At 39.2% G+C, this 18,579-nt stretch overlaps 1 protein-coding gene across 1 annotated transcript in view; it reads right to left on the bottom strand.

Annotated features, from left to right (window-relative positions):
- LOC126355300 (beta-alanine transporter-like) overlaps positions 1-18,579 on the bottom strand; it is a 602,272-nt gene that overhangs the window by 65,462 nt on the left and 518,231 nt on the right. The gene's annotated exons all lie outside the window — the stretch shown is intronic.

Below are 18,579 nucleotides of genomic sequence, written 5' to 3'. Positions count from 1 at the left end.
AGATGTGAAAATTACCGAACTATCAGTTTAAAAAGTCACAGCTGCAAAATACTAACACGAATTCTTTACAGACGAATGGAAAAACTGGTAGAAGCGGACCTTGGGGAAGATCAGTTTGGATTCGGTAGAAATGTTGGAACATGAGGCAATACTGACCCTACGACGTATCTTAGAAAACAGATTAAGGTAAGGCAAACCTACGTATCTAGCATTTGTAGACTTGGAAAAAGCTTTTGACAATGTTGACTGGAATACTCTCTTTCAAATCCTGAAGGTGGCAGCGGTAAAATGCAGGGAGCGAAAAGCTATTTACAAATTGTACAGAGACCAGATTGCAGTTATAAGAGTCGAGGGTCATGAAATGGAAGCAGTGGTTGGGAAGGGAGTAAGACAGGGTTGTAGCCTGTCCCCGATGTTATTCAAACTGTATGTTGAGCAAGCAGTAAAGGAAACAAAAGAAAAATTTGGAGTACGAATTAAAATCTATGGAGAAGAAATAAAAACTTGTTCCGACGATGACATTGTAATTGTGTCAGAGACAGCAAAGGGTTTGGAATAGCCGTTGAACGGAATGGACAGTGTGTTCAAAGGAGGATATAAGACGAACATCAACAGAATCAAAACGAGAATAATGGAAGGTAATAGAATTGATGTCGATGGCTTTAGATTAGTAAAAGAGACAAAGTAGCAAAGGAGTTTTGCTATTTGGGGAGAAAAATAACTGATGATGATCAAAGTAGAGAGGATATAAAATGTAGACTGGCAATGGCAAGGAAAACGTTTCTGAAGAAGAGAAATTTGTTAACATCGAGTATAGATTTAATTCTCAGGAAGTCGCTTCTGAAAGTATTTGTATGGAGTATAGCCATGTATGGAAGTGAAACGTGGACGGTAAATAGTTTAGACATGAAGAGAATAGTAGCTTTCGAAATGTGGTTCTACAGAAGAATGCTGAAGATTAGATGGGTAGATAACATACATAACTAATGAATAGGTATTGAACATAATTCGAGACGAGAGAAATTTGTGGCGCAACTCGACTAGAAGAAGGGATCGGTTGGTAGGACATGTTCTGAGGCATTAAGTTATCACCAATTTAGTATTGGAGGGCAGCGTGGAGGGTAAAAATCTTAGAGAGAGACCAAGAGATGCATACACTAAGCAGATTCAGAAGGATGTAGGTTGCAGTAGGCACTGGGAGATGAAGAAGCTTGCACAGGATAGAGTAGCATGGATAGCTGCATCGAACCAGTCTCTGGACTGAAGACCACAACAACAACAATGCATTCAATTGGACCACCCGAAACGTAAACATTGTTTATAGACAATAACATCCCTGATATTGACTGGGCTCTCCTTGAGCCCTAGCTGAACCCAATAGAACACCTTTGGGATGACTTAGAAGGTCAACTTTGCTACGGACACTCGTGTGCTACAGTACTACTTTTACTGCTTTCGGCCCTTGAGGAAGAATGGGCTGTCATACCTTCACAGACATTTAAACACCTTATTTTAAATAAGCACAGCACAGTTCAGGCTGCGACAAAGACGTTCAGTGGAACACCCTGATATTAATGTACAGTAATATTGAAACCACTGTCGGATCTTCGCCAGCTGTAGGTAACGTATTTTAATCTGCCTTTATTATTTTTTAGTAATAAAATGAAATATTTAAGTTCAGTAATATTTAGTAACATGTAGTCTGTAAGGAATAAAAGAATGAAATGTCGTGATTTGTTGCGGTCTATATAGGCTACTACACGACATTATTAGCTCACTTCTTTTTCTCGCATACTTAACTTTTTGCTTGCTCTTGTTGCTAATATATGGTAATTTATTAGATTTCAGGCATTTTAATTGAGATTTCAGTGAAAGTTTTATACATCCGTGCTGTGTAAAGATAATATTGATAATACAACAAAATTTATTTTAAACAGTGTAAGTTCTTTAACCTAAGACATCCCTCTGCCAAGTCGGCAATAATTTCATCTTGCGAAATAATTACTTCACAAAGTTGAAACTGTGGGGAGAGAGAAACGTTAATTAACTGAATGATTGCCTATCAATGTCACGGGGTCCAAACGATACATATCGAACATGCGATCGTAAATCCATCATGCGACTCTGGTGATGGGCGTTATGATCAATTATTTGTGATCGTCATTTTTATCTGTTTTCCGTCGTTCCCGTAGTTGCTCTAAATTACATACCTCCATGAATTATTTTTGAGTTGCTAGAGAATCGCAGACGATCTATGTCGTTTGTGAGTGGAATGTCTCGTGTTCTTGACGTTTCTTCGGCGGAGACTCTCACATGGAAAAATTTAATTCCATGTTTAAGAAAATTGCTCGACTTTTTGTAGCAAATATGGAGTACCACCGGACGAGAAAAGAAGGGACTAAGTAGACTGTGGTGGTTCGAAGTGTGAAAAACTTCGTAAGCATAGTTTCGATGCTGAAATACCGTTTACAGTATCACGAAGAATACTTGGTTCGACTCTTCCAAATTATCCATCCAGACCACCATAATGGACTTCCACATGATTACAACACCGACGATGACTAAGGTAAGTCATCTCCTTTGCAATTACAAGTATTTTTGTAACGCTCTTCTTTTGTCGTTGCTGTAGCGACTACCGCATACATACCCATAACGCCCGCCATTAGAGACGCATGATCGATTTAAGATCGCAAGTTTAATATGTATCGTTTGGACCCCGGGACTACAATATTCATTCATTCTTGGAAATTACCGCTCATTAATGAGAATTCATTCAGAAGTTACTTTCAACTAAATAGGCCTAAAAGTTTAAAAAATGATTGTAATCAGAATTTTTAGTGTGAACATTTCGATACGAACCACAAAGATATTAATAGCGACAGCTGTATGTTTACTTTAAAGTTCAGTACGAAGCAGATAATAAAATATCTGGTAATATTTTACGTTAGTTAGCCAGAACTTGTTTTGACAATTAGTTAATTCATATTTCTGGTCCTTGTATGTTAGAAAAGACTAGGAAGTTTAACATCATAAAATTATTTAACTGAAATGCAGGCCATCTTAAATAATCGACGCAGTCCGTTGTTTGCCGTGTGAATAAACGGTGCATTGATTGCTCATCACACACACTCCATATTAAGAATAATAAACCAATACACAATTGAGCCATATGCGTCTCGTATTCGTGCCGTTTATTACTTGACATCTTCTCTTTGCGGCACTGCCGTCCCGGTTCTTATTCTATTTACTGGCGTCACTAAGTTGCTGACTTGCCTGCCCGTGAGTGGCAGCAGCAGCGCTTATCGATAAGAACACTGTCGTTCTATCTTTGGAGCGACTGCTAGTATGTTTGGGTCATCGTGTATCGGGAGTTGAGTTGGGACGCAGCAGCAGTGAGGTCGAGACAGCCATGACTCGCTAGACCATTGCTGACTGACACACATGAATTGAGTGCGGACGACCTTGGTTGGTCGTTCGGTCGGTTGTCTCGTTGGACGACCTGTATTTGGTCGCCGACCGCTTCTGGGTTCTCTCAGTCACTGGTTTTAGTATTGTTCGAGTTGTTTGTGGAAGTGTTTCGTGGAACCGTGTGTGGCTTGTGTTGTTTTGACTGAGCAGCTATTTTAATGCTGTCTGCATGCTGGAGGCAGTCAGATGGTTGGTACGAAGCAGCGAGCAAGTCCTGCGGTGCAAGAGCAGGCTGGGACAGCTGGCGGCGTGCATGCACTCTCGGATCGTGAGGTGCTAGCTGCGAGAGCGACAATTTTCATTGCCCAAGGTACCTGGACGCTGAAGTTGAGTGATCAGTTAACCTGTAATGAAACCTCAGCTATTGTGACATCTCTTCGTTCATTTTTGAGTTGTTGCTCCCTGGGCCATTTGGGCTAGCAGTAATGTACGATGTGTTGGAGTCAGAGAAATCTTGCAGCCGTCTTCCTATATTATGATTAATTATTAAATTGACTGTTACTTGCCAGTGAAGTGCACCAGCGGGTTTTTCACCATTGTGGCCATTAACGCCCCAGTTACCTGCCCTGGTAGTTTGCATAGTTTTCAGGCAGTGTGCCTTTCCTCTTCCTGTTGATGCTGTCCAGCAGGCATGTAGTTTGACAGCCTTTTAAGTTGTTTGGTTCATATTTTGCTTAGAGCGATATTGTTCCCTTGGCTGTTTTTAGACGCCAATTACTGAAGTTGTAGTGCTGTTTTATATCCTAGTCCTCAGCTGATATTTTCCATCGTTCTGCTGTTGGTCGCACGAAAGAGAATTGTTTGACTTGTTGGTTAGCCCTTGGGCCATCTCTAGTTTGGATGGCGCTCCGATTATTTAACTTCAACTCTTGGCCGTCTCTCTCATCTCATCTTACGTTTGAGCTACCTTCTCAGGCCGACACTTGGAACACTTCTGATCACCACTTATTCTGTTTGTTTTAGATTGTGATTTTCATTTTAGTTTGAAGTATTGTACGAGGCCTTTGTGCATGTATTAATTCAGTTTTCTTAAAAATTTTACGTAAAGGCCTTCAGCCGTGTTAAATTAAAATTTTGAATATTGATTTTATTTTTAAAATCTTTTTTTCTAAAAAATTTGTTCTATCTGAAATTGTTTGTAATCCAGGCTCTAAGCCGTTAGTCGTTCAACGTGTTATGATTGGCGTTTAGCTGAGGATTTACGTGAACCCCTTTTATAAGGTCTTCAGCTGTGTGTATTCATCAAAGGAAAATTTTTTATAAGAAGGAAGGGTTTTATTTTAAATTGTTTGTCTGATTTATTTTTCAGGCCTTCAGCAGTTGTTTCAAATTTGTTTCTGGCCTTCAGGCGTGCAATAAGTTAATATTTCTTTAATTAGGCTTTTGGCCATTCCGTTGTAACTTTAAAAAGAAACTTCTTCGTTAAAAAATGTTTATTAATGTGTTTTAATTATAGTTGTCCTTCAGATGTGTAGTGTAAGCCTTCAGCCGCTAATTGTTTTCAATTGTATGTTTTTTTTTAATTTTTACCTTCTATTTTTAATTGCTTTTGATTTCTAAACAAGGGGCCATTCTTGTTTTTGGTGTGGTGTTGGGCTTTCATCCCAGAAAGCATCTCAAGTTGTCTTTAACTAGGCCTTCAGCCGTATTGTCTAATTGTGATCTTTTAAAACAATGTGTAAACAAGTGGTTCTTAGAAAAATAAAGTTGTGTGTTTGGTTGTGCAACTCACAGTAACTGTTTACAAGCCCATCAAGAATCATAACCTTACCCTGTGCGCTCTCTGAGTACCTACCAACCAGGTTTCAATAACAATGAACTATGTTGCTTGGGGCCAGGTTGTGTATCTTGCTAATGCCTAAATATGATCAGAAATATTTACAAAATAGCATTGTCTAAACATTCATGGTGGTGTCTGATTGTACTATATCGTGTCTCCCTACCACTTTCGCGCAACAACGCTCTGAGCGTGTTTTTTAGGGAACTAGTTTGAACCTGGGACCTGTTGCTGGTAAGGAGACGCCAGACCACACATGACATGTAGAATTCAGAAGAGTTCGGTGAGACTAGCGATGATATAACCAAATACTAAATGATCTCAGCGTCAGCTCCACTGCACTCCCTGTAAAAGAATCTTAATACTAACTAAATTTAGTGGAAAGGGTTCAAGGCTTTCCTATTTTTAGTTAGCTGGTAACGTCGAAAAAGCAGTTAAGTTTACCATTGGAAATTTATTCTAATCACAAAACATCGTTTATAAATTGCACTATTGATAAAAGGAAATGTTTTAATACAGGATGGTAAAAACCAACTGCGTTCAACAAAAATGTGAACGAATATTCCCTGAATGGGTTTCCAAGTTCTACAATCGATCGAAGGATGACCTATGCCATATCACATCTACAATCTATGTTTAAATTCAGTTTCACAAAAGAGAAAACTATCAAAATGGTCTACAGTGACCCTCAATTATCTTTAATTACTTATCTAACTTGTAAATTACAGTGGCTGATGTGGCTTCTCAATAACTATATAAAAGAAAAATCATCGCGTTTCAGATCTGTTCTTCAAGTGGCAAATGTGAACACCATGAGTTTTAATTAACGATCGACACTAGTACTACGCAAAAAGGGGGTGTAACAGATGAGACTTCTGCAGTTCTGAGTGAAGCCTTATGCGCTCAAAAATGAGGCATCGCGTGCGTTCATTACCTTGTCGGTGTTTAGGCAGTGTCAGGGCGACAGCGGCCGGCGCACCAGCTGTCCAGCTCGCCGTCTCGGAACCAACTCTCATCCAACTTCTCCTTACTACAATTTACCGAAGTTAGTTTAAAAAAAACTATCTGGCTATGTTTTCATCTGACCAATCAGGGTCTCAATGTTAACCTTAAGCTCCACCTACAAAAATTCTGTCTATCCAATGAGAAACGTTATACTTTTCGTGGTGGGGCAATGTTTTTAAAGTTTGCAACGTAACAGAGACGCTAAAAAGTCTCACGCTAAAACCTGCAGCTGGTGTGGTCCTTTTAGCGTTATCGTGAGATCTATACTGTTCTTCTGGAAGGCTCTATCTTTTAACATGGTCTGGAGGATTGTCCTAATGTAACAGACACGCGAAAAAGTCTCACGCTAAAACTTGCGGGTGGTAGTGGCCCTTTTTGTGTTATCGTAAGATCTATACTGCTTTTAACATGGGCTGGGGGTTGTCCTTGACATACCTGAGACGCGAAAAAGCCTCACGCTCAAACGTGCGGGTTGTATAGTTGTACAGGTAGGCTCGCGGCGTGGGTGCCCAGCCCCTCCCTTTTCTAGCTTAACACGGTTCTGCTCTCGGCTTCTGTCCTCGTTGCTCCCCTCGGAACTGCGTCTGCCTCACGGTGGGAAGGTACGACATGCATTTAGGCATTCTTGTGTTAGTCTGTGGTATTCCATTTGCTCACTCGTTACTCATATTACTTTGGTTAATTTAATGTCACGATTTATTCGGAGCTATGTGACATACTACTGGATTTGCTTATCATATCAGGGTTTTCATGTAAGGTGTTGGATTTGCCTGACACCTTACAATTGTCGTTACAAAGTAAAACAATAGCAGGATTTTTCTGGTCGCAATGACGCATCCAGATCGCTGCACCCGGCGGCATACTACAAAAAGGACCACGAAAACCCCAATAAATAAATTACAAGACTTACTGCGAAGTAGGGCAAGTCAAGACAAGACGGATACTTTTAATCAGATAGCGTGTGAATCCCCATTGGGAGATATGTGCGCATCGGCGACATTTCAGCGGTCATGAATGATAACGGCTCGTCAACGATTTCCATGTCATGCCACAACACGTAGCCACTGACATCAGCATGAGGAAGGGTGCTCGACGTTCCTTGAGAGATGCACCTCTATACATTGTCCACAAAAAAGGGTTACAGAAGAGAAAGTACCATTTATCACACGCACATAGGAAGAGGCATCGATATTGCATATCGATTGATACCTCTGCAACAACAGGTAAGCCTGATATTACTTACGTTTTCAACTTACTCGTATTATTAAATTTCAAATCGCCTATCAGCAGGCCTTCGTATATATCCATCATCTTACCTGCAGAAGAGTAGTAATACAAGGCAGCACAGTACTGCAAAAAGCAAGGAGTGCTTCCAGCCTGGAAATATCTGAACACACAAGCAGGCGGACACCAATCCTATAGGTATACCAACGTATGACATGCAATTGACACAAGAGCGGTTTCTGATATCCGTCAATTCCGTCCCTGAAATATCAAAATCAGCATCTTATTTAATTACCAAATCTAAAATGTCACGCTTTTTTATTTTAAGTTATTTCACTTGATACACTTCCATATTACCGTGTACACTAACATTTACAAATAAAATGCAACACTTAGCATAACAACAAACAAAAGAATAATACTGAGTCCACATACTGCTAAAGGTTACATAACATATACATTAAATTTATAGAGAAGAATATTATACGACCAAACCCAGAGTATGATCAGATTAACATATAATGAAGAGATCATATAAATTGTCTCGGAGAAATTTCGTATTACCAACAAAGCACAAAAATAAAAACGGCTTTAGAGAACATAAAGCAGCTGACAGCAACTTTGTGCATGTTGTTATTATAATGCGATTACAGGCAAATTTCTACGCACTCATCTCACATATCACAACATGAAACTGCGTCTTTTCAAAGAGATGAAAATTGTGCTCTTATTATTCGAAGTAGTCAGTTGACATACTGAATTGGTTCAGGGGGCTAGGGACATATGTTTTGCGACATATTTTCATACTTGGGGCTAAATTATTTACAGTGTGTCTACAAATCTAAACTAGTGTAAGTAGGCTGTTTAGGTTTGTTTATTGGTACCGCCACGTAGCGCTTTGTATGAAGATCACTGGCTGTGCTGTGTGCGGTCTGTGGCTGGTTGGCATTGTTGTAATACTCGCCACTGTAGCGTTTGGCAGATGGATGTGAACAGCACGTAGCATTGCGCAGTTGGGCTGTTCAGTTTTTTTTATTGGTAACGTCACGTAGCGCTCTGTATGAATATCACTAGCTGTACTGTGTGCAGTCTGTGGCTGGTTGGCATTGTTGTGATACTCGCCATTGTAGCGTTGGGCAGATGGATGTGAACAGCGCGTAGCGTTGCGCAGCTGGAGGTGAGCCGCCAGCAGTAGTGGATGTGGGGAGAGAGATGGCGGAGTTTTGAAGACTTTTGAACACTATTAAGGTAAATACATTGTTTGTTCTCTATCAAAATCTCTCATTTGCTAACTATGCCTATCAGTAGTTAGTGACTTCAGTAGCTCTAATCTTTTATTTAGCTGGTAGTAGTGGTGCGCACTGTATTGCAGTAGTTCGAGTAACAAAGATTTCTGTGAGGTAAGTTATTTGTGAAACGTATAGGTTAATTTAGTCAGGGAAATTTTTTTGTAGGGATTTTTGAAAGTCAGGTTGTGTTGTGCTAAAAATATTGTGTGTTAGTTTAAGCACAGTCGTGTATAATTGTTCTAAGGGGACGTTTCATATGTTGACCCTTAGCCGAATATACCTCACTGGACTCTTCTGCTTTTTTGTTGTAGTTTGTTTAATTAGTGTTAGTGTAATTGTTTATTGCTAGCGCGTAATTGTAGAGAGAATCTCCTTTGTAGTTGTAGTCTTTCATTGTTGTAAGTAAAACAGTTGTGGCATGCATGTAGATTTGCACCAAGTATTTAGCAGCTGCGCTTGCAATTAACTAGATATTATTTTCAGTGCTATGTTAATGTGTTCTCTTATTTTTGCTCTTCAATTTGTGCTATCCTGTGTTATCGTGTGAAATATTGTGAGAATAATGGCGTGTAAAAACGTAACACTAGGCTCCAAAGTAAACTGAGAAATGACAGTGAAGACGAAAGCAGTGTGTTAGCGCCACCATGTAATGAATTAACTAATGTTCAAATTAGTAATTTGGTAATTGTGCATAGGGAAATTTAGCGGGCTGCAAATAATGGTGTAGGCAGTGAAACAATTAGTAAACAGGGAACCATTATCGATCTATCGGTCGGCAACAGCTAGCCTCAGGAATCCGAAATGACAGGACACAATCTTGCAAATACTGTAGATTCAGGTTTTGGGTCCTCACCGTTTTCTCAAAGGAGTCAAGACACGTGTTCTGCTTGTCAAAATGTGAATGTTGCCGGTGCAAATGCACTGCCAAAAAGCATAGAGAAACAGATTCCAGACACTAATACATTATTATTGCAATTAATGCAGCAAATGGAACAAAATCAGAGACAAACACAGCAAAAGGTTCAAAAGTTAGACACAATGGAACAACACCAGAGACAAACACAGCAACAGTTAGACACAATGGAACAAAATCTTCGGAAGTTAGACACCACACTTGAGCAAACACGTGAAGATTTAACTACTGATTTACATAACATTGAATCGAAATGTCAATAAATCTGTAATGACGTAAACACACAAATTTGTGAGCATTTTCAACCTATTTTTTCGCGGCATGAAAATGCATTACAGAATCACGAAGCAGCCATAAAAGAACTGCAAAATATTCGTGAAAATCACGACACCTTGCAAGCTAAAATGGACTCAGTTGCATCCACCGATTTGGTTACGCAACTTGCAAGAACTCAGGAAAACTTAAAGGACACGGTAGATTCGATTTCAACACAAATGGACACTCTGAAACTTGGTTCAGAAAAACGCACTGAGGAAATGTGCTCACTATCGGAGAAAGTAGCCGAACTTTCGGATCAGTTCACTAACTTATTTACAAAGGTAGATGATGATCTGAATGACACAAGATCCGTAGCCTTCACTGACACAGAAGAGTATCAACAAATTAGAAAAATCAAACAAAATCAAAATCAAATCAATACGCAGTACAAAAGAGAAATCCGGGAAGTACAAGATCAGTTGACGCAGGTAACACAAAAATTACATATTTCAGAGGACACTCGCGCTCCAACACGGGAAGAGAGACTTAGAAATACGGAAAAGCCACAAAATAATAACACAGGGCATTTCGGAAATTATGAAAGAAATTGGCAAGGTGCACCGAATTTTGAGATAACTTCAGACGCAACGGTCCACCGTGCAGTGATAATTCAGGGAGAAATTCTCCACCACTTAACCGACAAGAAAGAAACTACAGGAACTACCGACATGACGACAGACGATATAATCATAACGACAGACCTGAATTTCATCAGAACTGGTGGGATTCAAAGAGGGCAGGGCCCTCTCGGCAAGGTGAATTTGTAGAAGTTAGTTCTCCCAATCCTAATAACGACGTGCGCCAACAAAGAGACAGACAGTGTCTCGCACCGCAGGCAGCCACCTGCGCCGGCAGGCTCAGAGAAAAATAAGATAGACGCTAACCTTGAGAAAAATTCCAGTACTCTTTACCAATGTATACCGCATGATAATTGCTTTCAAGTTGAAACTTTGCGTACTAGAAAGGGTAAAAGATTGCTCCACATTTCATATGTAAAACCGTTTATTGAAAGATAATCTGCTTTTTTAAACTTTGTCTTTGCCATAAAATTTTTCTCTTCACATTACTAGTATGCTTTGTCAGACTTATAATCTGTTAACATGCAACAATGTTTGAAGTTAGATATCCAATCAAGAACCAAGAGAACTTATTTAATCAGAAATTACGAATGCATTGTTATAGTGAACAGACGACACAGTGTTATTGTGTGTGTACATTCTTGCTTGTTAGTGGCACGATTACGTAACGACCATAAGGCTCACATACTTAGAACATTTACCAGTACTGCTAATGAGATTTTAATGCAACATTTTGGTTTACTTCAAAATACATTCTGGATTTAAAGTACTTTCTGTGAGATACCAGATGACAAAGTGGTTAGTATATGTGACAGCTACACGATTATATCACAACGCTACTAATGAGTGACAATTTACAATGTTGCTTTTGCGGTGTATCTGTTTTATATCTGCACAGTTTCTCTGAATTATTCTGGAAAGTAAAATATGTTTTACTATTAACTTTTGTGGTATAGCTACAATGAGACAGCCTTTTCCATAGCACAACAATACGTTACATTACCAGCAGCACGTAATGCGTCGTGGGCACCCAGCTGCACGACAGCCACCTGGAAACAAGCCATTAGTGTGTGCCTTTCAGAGGCAGAGGTGAAAAAAAGAAGAGGCTATTATCCTCGCTATTGACATTCCTTTGTAGAAAGCGTTGCAAATACGACACATACGATTATACTGTGGAGCTCTTAATTTATGATATTTACTAAAACACCTCATGAAATGATGAGAAACATTTTACTTCTATTGTCTTTCTAGTTGAGAGAATTTTTTTGCCTTTGGAGACGCCATTTGAAAAGTGAATGACGTCTCATATGTTGCTTTATATATATATTTGCTCATTTTGTTTAATATCTAGTTTCTGTGCTGCATTTGTTAAAATTTGTTAAAATAAAATTTAATACATGTACTAATATAACTATTTTCTTTCTACAGACTCAGTAAAGAATAATTTTATGATGTACTTTCGTAAAAAAGAAGGAACACAAATAGACATTCCCCCTCACAGAAATTGTATAATTAATTTTTTTTAACGACTTGGTAACTTTCTTGCAGAGTAAGTTTTTGTGATGCATCACTCTAGTATTAAGTTGTGACATATGTATTAAACATGGCCATTTTTAGTGTAATATTTTTTATGCTTGAGCTTTGTCATGTTTACATATAAGTCATTGCATTTGCTGCTGCTTGCTTTGACAATTTCCATTTTTGTCATTGCTGTTTGTGTTAATTGTTTTGTGCTGCTGCATTGCCTCGTCCCTTAGTTTAGCATCTGAGCTCAGTAGATTTAAGTTAGCTTAATAGGGAGTAGACTATATGAGAGAACGAGTTGTGATGAATTGGAAGAAATGCATTGAGAAGTTATACGTAAAATGTACAGAAAGCATTATTCGATAGGACTTTTTGGAAATTATGAAGAATGAAGGGAGATCTCCAAGAAGTAAAGAAAGTTTTGTTTGCAAAATACTGCAGTAAAACAAACCCTGTCCTTTCCTTGTGTTATCCCACTATATGTTTGTGTACCCTTGTGTATTTATGTTCTTCCTGTCTTTATATGTTTATCTGATAAGACTTATGTTGTAGAATTTTTCTAATACTCAGCTACATGAACTACTGTTATCCTCAAATATAATTTGCATTAATAATATGTTATTTACTTTGTAAAGATGTTAGACATTATTAATTCTGTTCTGTTTTAATGCTCATATGTGAAGTTGATGTTTCAAAAGTTATTCTGATCTTTATGTATGTACTTATGCCATAATTTTTGTAACACTGATGTGCATGTTTATTTCTATTCTTTTGTAAAGCTTGTTTTACTACAAATATTATCTGTATTATTATGTTTTTAATGATGTATTTTGTACCTTTGTTATTGTATTCTTATGTTATAAAATTGTAATTTACACCAGTTCATCAAATTAGGTAACTTGTAAGTTACATTTCACTGCACACGCTTCTGTTGGTCATAGTATATGGACAATATGTGAGAAGTAGGGACTGTTAGTGTTTGGACATGTGTTGATAATTCAGCAAGGGACTGGTTAACAGCATTCCTCATTCAAAGGACAATTCCAAAAACTTTGTGCGTGCACAAGTGGTGGTTGATGGACTTGCTATATTCTCCGCAAGACTCTTCGGTGGTGATTGTGCACCCGCACAGTCACAACAGATGGCTGCTGGCCATCTCTACATGGACTACAGTGGGTCTCCATCTTTGGTAGCCCCCAATACCGTAATTTCTACCAGGACTGCAGTGGGTCTACTCTGTGATATAATATTCTTCAAAACTTCGACTGACTCTGCAGTGGGTTTGCTCTGTTGTGGCCCATTACCTGTCTGCATGTTGAGAGTCAGCACTGTCTTTTCATTGGAAGGACAACACTACTTCTTCAAGACTGCATGGAAATCCGCTACTCCCGTGTGCATTTTCTTTTACTGCTCAGACTTTGACAAAAAAAAATCTGCAATTTTACTGTGATGAATGATCAGGACTTTCTTTATGGACTGTGAGAAAATTTTAGCTTTTGACCAACATTGTATCAATAAGTGTGTGCATTTGATATCTTTGTTATTGTAATTATGACATTTTTTTCAAATCTACAGCCCAAAGCAATTTGTAAATTTTTTTGTGGGGATCATGGGGGCTATGTAAGTAGGCTGTTTAGGTTTTTTTTTATTGGTGACGCCACGTAACGCTCAGTATGAAGATCACTGGCTGTGCTGTGTGCAGTCTGTGGCCGGTTGGCATTGTTGTAATACTCGCCATTGTAGCGTTGGGCAGATGGATGTGAACAGTGCATAGCGTTGCGCAGTTGGAGGTGAGCCGCCAGCAGTGGTGGATGTGGGGAGAGAGAGGGCGGAGTTTTGAAATTTGTAAGAATGGATGTCATGAACTGCTATATATATTATGACTTTTGAACACTATTAAGGTAAATACATTTTTTGTTCTCTTTCAAAATATTTCATTTGCTAACTATGCCTATCAGTAGTTAGTGCCTTCAGTAGCTCGAATCTTTTTAGCTGGTAGTAGTGGCGCTCGCTGTATTGCAGTAGTTCGAGTAACCAAGATTTTTGTGAGGTAAGTGATTTTTGAAACGTATAGGTTATTGTTAGTCAGGGCCATTCTTTTGTAGGGATTTTTGGAAGTCAGATTGCGTTGCGCTAAACTTATTGTGTGTCAGTTTAAGCACAGTCGTGTATAATTGTTCTAAGGGGACGTTTCACTAGCAGTATCCAGAGTTTTTTTTGTGTGTGATGTGTGTACTAAAACGCTACTTTTTGTTATTTTTTTCGTGTAAAGAAATATTAAATTATGGACTGCAAAAATAACTCAGCACTAATAGGGACTAAACACAGCAGTTCTAAGGTATGAAAGAATGATGATTCTTCAGTGTGTGACAGACGTCACTTATGCAACATTCTTGTAATTTTGTTATGTGAAGTCGCAAGTATTCATCTCCGAATAACTGCTGCAACTTACATCCTTGTGAATCTTCTTAAATCTTCTTACTGTATTCTTCTCTTGGTCTCCCTCTACAATTTTTACCTCCCACACGTCCCTCCAATACTAAATTGGTGATCCCTTGATGTCTCATAATGTGTCCTGTCAGGTAATCTTTTCTTCTAATTACGTTCCTTCATAAATTTTTTTCTCTCTATTTCGATTCAGCACTTCTTCATTGGCTAAGTGATCTGATCATCTGTCCTTCATCATTCTTCTATAACACCACCTTTCAAAACCTTCTGTTCTGATATAAACTGTTTATTGTCCACGGTTCACCTCCATTCATAGCTACATTCCACACAAATACTTCCAGAAAAGACTTCCTAACACTTGAACGAATATTCGATGTTAAAAATGTCTCTTCTTCAGAAAGCTTGCCGTTGACAGTCTACATTTTTTAACCCCTACTTCTGCCCTCATCCGTCGTTTTCCTGCCATATAACGAAACCCATCTATAAGTGTCTCGTTTCCTAATCTAATTCCCTGAGTATCACCTGTATTAATTCTACTGTATTCCATTATCTTTGCCATGCTTTTGTTGATATTAATCCTATATCCTCCTCATCAATTCCGTTCAACTCCTCTTGCAAATCCTTTGCTGACTCTAATAGAAATACAATATCATTGGCACACTTCAAAGTTGTTATTTCTACTCCCTGAAATTAAATTCCTACAGCAAATTTTTTGTTGGTTTACTTTACTGATTGCTCATTGTACAGACTGAATAACATCGGCGATGGGCTACAGCCCTGTCTCACTTCCTTCTCAACCATTACTTCCTTTTCATGCACCTCTTCTCTTATAACTGCCGTCTGCCGGCCGGGGTGGCCAAGCGGTTCTAGGCGCTACAGTCAGGAACTGCGCGACTGCTGCCGTCCCAGATTCGAGTCCTGCTTCGGGCATGGATGTGTGTGATGGCCTTAGGTTACTTAGGTTTAAGTAGTTCTAAGTTCTAGAGGACTGAAGGACCTCAGGTGTTAAGTCCCATAGTGCTCAGAGCCATTTGAACTGCCTTCTAGTTTCTGTACAAGTTGTAAACAACCTTTCACTTCCTGTATTTTACCCCTGCTACCTTCAGAAATTTAGAGCGAGTATTCCAACCAGCATTGACAAAAGATTTATTCAAATCTACAAATGCTATAAATGTAGTTCACCTTTCGTTAAGCTGTCTTCTAAGTAGTACAGTTAATATTGCCTCGTGTATTCGTATAAGAGAGAGAGAGAGAGTTCGAAGTCTAACTAATGTTAAAGACACTCAGTGAAGAGTTACATGAAACTTAGTTTTATGAGGCTTTTAAAGTAGATTTATCTAGAAAACATTATTAAAAACTTTTGCTAAGCGACTGCAGAAACGTCACAAAGTAAGTGACAAACGGATGTTAGTCGTTCATTACCATTATTATATAAACGCGATGAATTTGCCAAACGACTAGTTATCGACGCCGTCAGTCCTCACTGAGAAGAGAGTCAGTTTCGTTAAAAAAATGTATCAAATCTTTGTTCCCAATGGTGATCTTCTAAAATGAAACTTAAGGTCGCTCAGCTTGGAGTGAGGAATATATGGTGTTCCAGATATTAGCTAAATGCACCATCCTTAGTTCCTGCTTGACCAACACACCAGTCAGGCACTAAAGTGTATTATTTAATTACGTGCTTTGCGTATAACGTTTGTACTAAAATTTTGTTTTCTTTGTTCGTTTCACGTCGCACAGGTAAGACACTGACAAAACGAACCAATGGTGTTCTACCAACGCAATAATTGCCAGTGCTTGTGACTAAACAAAAGGGAACTAAAAGCTTATGATGGTGAGAACAATGGGCCATCATTACCAGATCGTCTCTCCGCATCCTTATAAAACGTAGGTACAAACTGATTTATGTGTGATGTATTACCTCACAAGAGGTCTTGAACTTGTAAAAATCACTGTGTATTATATCAACATCACATTATAAAATGATGGATTGAGATCCGTAAACCAGTTCATTTTGGGGTAAGAGGGGTGCATTTCAGCCGAACAGCTTGTTCAACATGTCACTCAGTATAGGGAAAGACAACGGTAAATAACAATCATTTTGAGCACCTCTGTGCCAAGTATCATCACAGCCTTAACTTTGTTGTGTATTGTTACTTTCTGATCAGGCGGAGAGCTAACTCCAAAAATGAACCAAAGGTAGTCCAAGTCCCAGTGCATTGGATACCGAGGGCGTGAGGTGGGTAGGTAAGGGGTTGATCGGGCAGTGGTCGTCCAGTATGGAATTTTTACGTTTGTTTGATGTAATATGTTTTAAGGGCACTAGGTCACATTTAAGTTTTCTAGTAGTAAGGAACTATGAAATAGGTGCTGATCCAGGCAAGTTAAGAGCTAGTTAAGGGTCGACCAAGGGACTGGGTCTTTCCAAAAAGGGGAATAGTCTAGCGGCACCACAGTTTAAGATAGGAAAGTTAGACTAGGTGCAACATTTCTGAGCACAAGTTACAGTCAGTAATGCAATTATTTTAACAGAATTTCTGGGAGAGAAGTGCATAATGGGAGCAAAAACAGCAAACTCACGTTAATTGTATGACATCATATATATGTTTCATAAATAAATCGCAGTTACGGAGATTAAAACACAGCGTATTCCTTCTCAGGTATTCAGCTCCATTGTAACGTGCGAAAAATTGAATTCTACCACTTTGGCTTTCAGTGACTCATATCATATCTGCATTTGCGAATAGTATTAAACTTTGGGTGCGGTGTGCATGGGTGACAATGAAAACTTGTGTCGTGCCGGGACTCGAACGCGGATCTCTCACGTAACGCTGGCGGTCGCCTCGACCGTCTAGGCCACGTGAGCGTTGACCCCAATGCACAATGGAGACATAGTTTAGTCATATTCGCAAATGCGAATATGGTTCCACATTTCGTACTGCTGACCACCGCTGCAGTGTGTGTTGCACCAGACACGCATGCATGTCGAGGGACACTGCACAGCACATTATAACAACATAGGCACTGCAGTTTAGTACTTGCAACTTTACCACGAGTGAAACAATATGTTACCTTACAACTGTTATCATTATGATGGAAACAGCCTATTTGATGGCTTACAATGGTAATTCTGCCAGAAACAAAACCAAAGACAAGCGTGAACAATGCGCTGTTGTAGCCTGATATCAAAGAGTCTAGCCCGCATCGAACGGTTTCATCAACAGAACGTACCAGTGATTGAACATTTCGCGCTACAATTATCTGGGCTGGTGTCAAGGTACTTTCCTTGCAATGCAGGTGCAAGGGCAGTTGCAAAAAGCGCTGATTGTATTACAGCTTAATTTACGTCCACACACTCGCCAGAAGCGATGATCTGTGTCTGAAGGTTTTTATATCGTGCTGGGACTCACCTTGCGTGCAAGCACAACTGGGACCATAGCACGAGAAACAAAAGAAGAATCCAAACGGTAGATGTTAAGACGAGGAGTGGATCGTGTACTGATGTCAGTATGGTAAAGGTACACAGAAATTGAGCAACTACTAAGAAGTAAATATGTGAACGAGCGGAGAGAAAGGCTATGGTAACACTAGATATCGCGGGAAAAAGTAAAGATGGAAGAATGAAACTAATAAAGAACAATAATCCACTCGTTTAGAGATAGACCAAACATGGAGCAGAAATATGTGATCTGCACAATACACATAAAAACGAATGTAAGAAGCGAGAGTTGAAGAAAACCACTCACACCGACCGGTATCTGAAAGGTACCAGCTACCATCACCCAAAGCAGAAACGCTCTGTACTGAGTACAATGGTACATTGTGCGGAGCTCGTTTCAAGAGCTGGGAACCAGTGAAAGGCGCTCAACCAGGTACGCAACGTATTGAAGGAGAACGGCTGCAGTAACAGATTTGGAAAGCCACCTTTCTGGAGGAACATAAGCAAGAAGGCACCTGAAGAGAAGAGAAAAAGTTTTAGTTTTTGTCGTTCTGTGGCTCAGGAACAGGAAATATTCACCAGTTCCTAAAGGGTCA

This window comes from Schistocerca gregaria, chromosome 3 (genome assembly GCF_023897955.1).
Source record: "Schistocerca gregaria isolate iqSchGreg1 chromosome 3, iqSchGreg1.2, whole genome shotgun sequence".
In the NCBI taxonomy this organism is placed as follows: domain Eukaryota; kingdom Metazoa; phylum Arthropoda; class Insecta; order Orthoptera; family Acrididae; genus Schistocerca; species Schistocerca gregaria.
The sequence above is the reverse complement of the archived record's forward strand: the minus strand, read 5'-3'. Positions and strand labels throughout refer to the sequence as shown.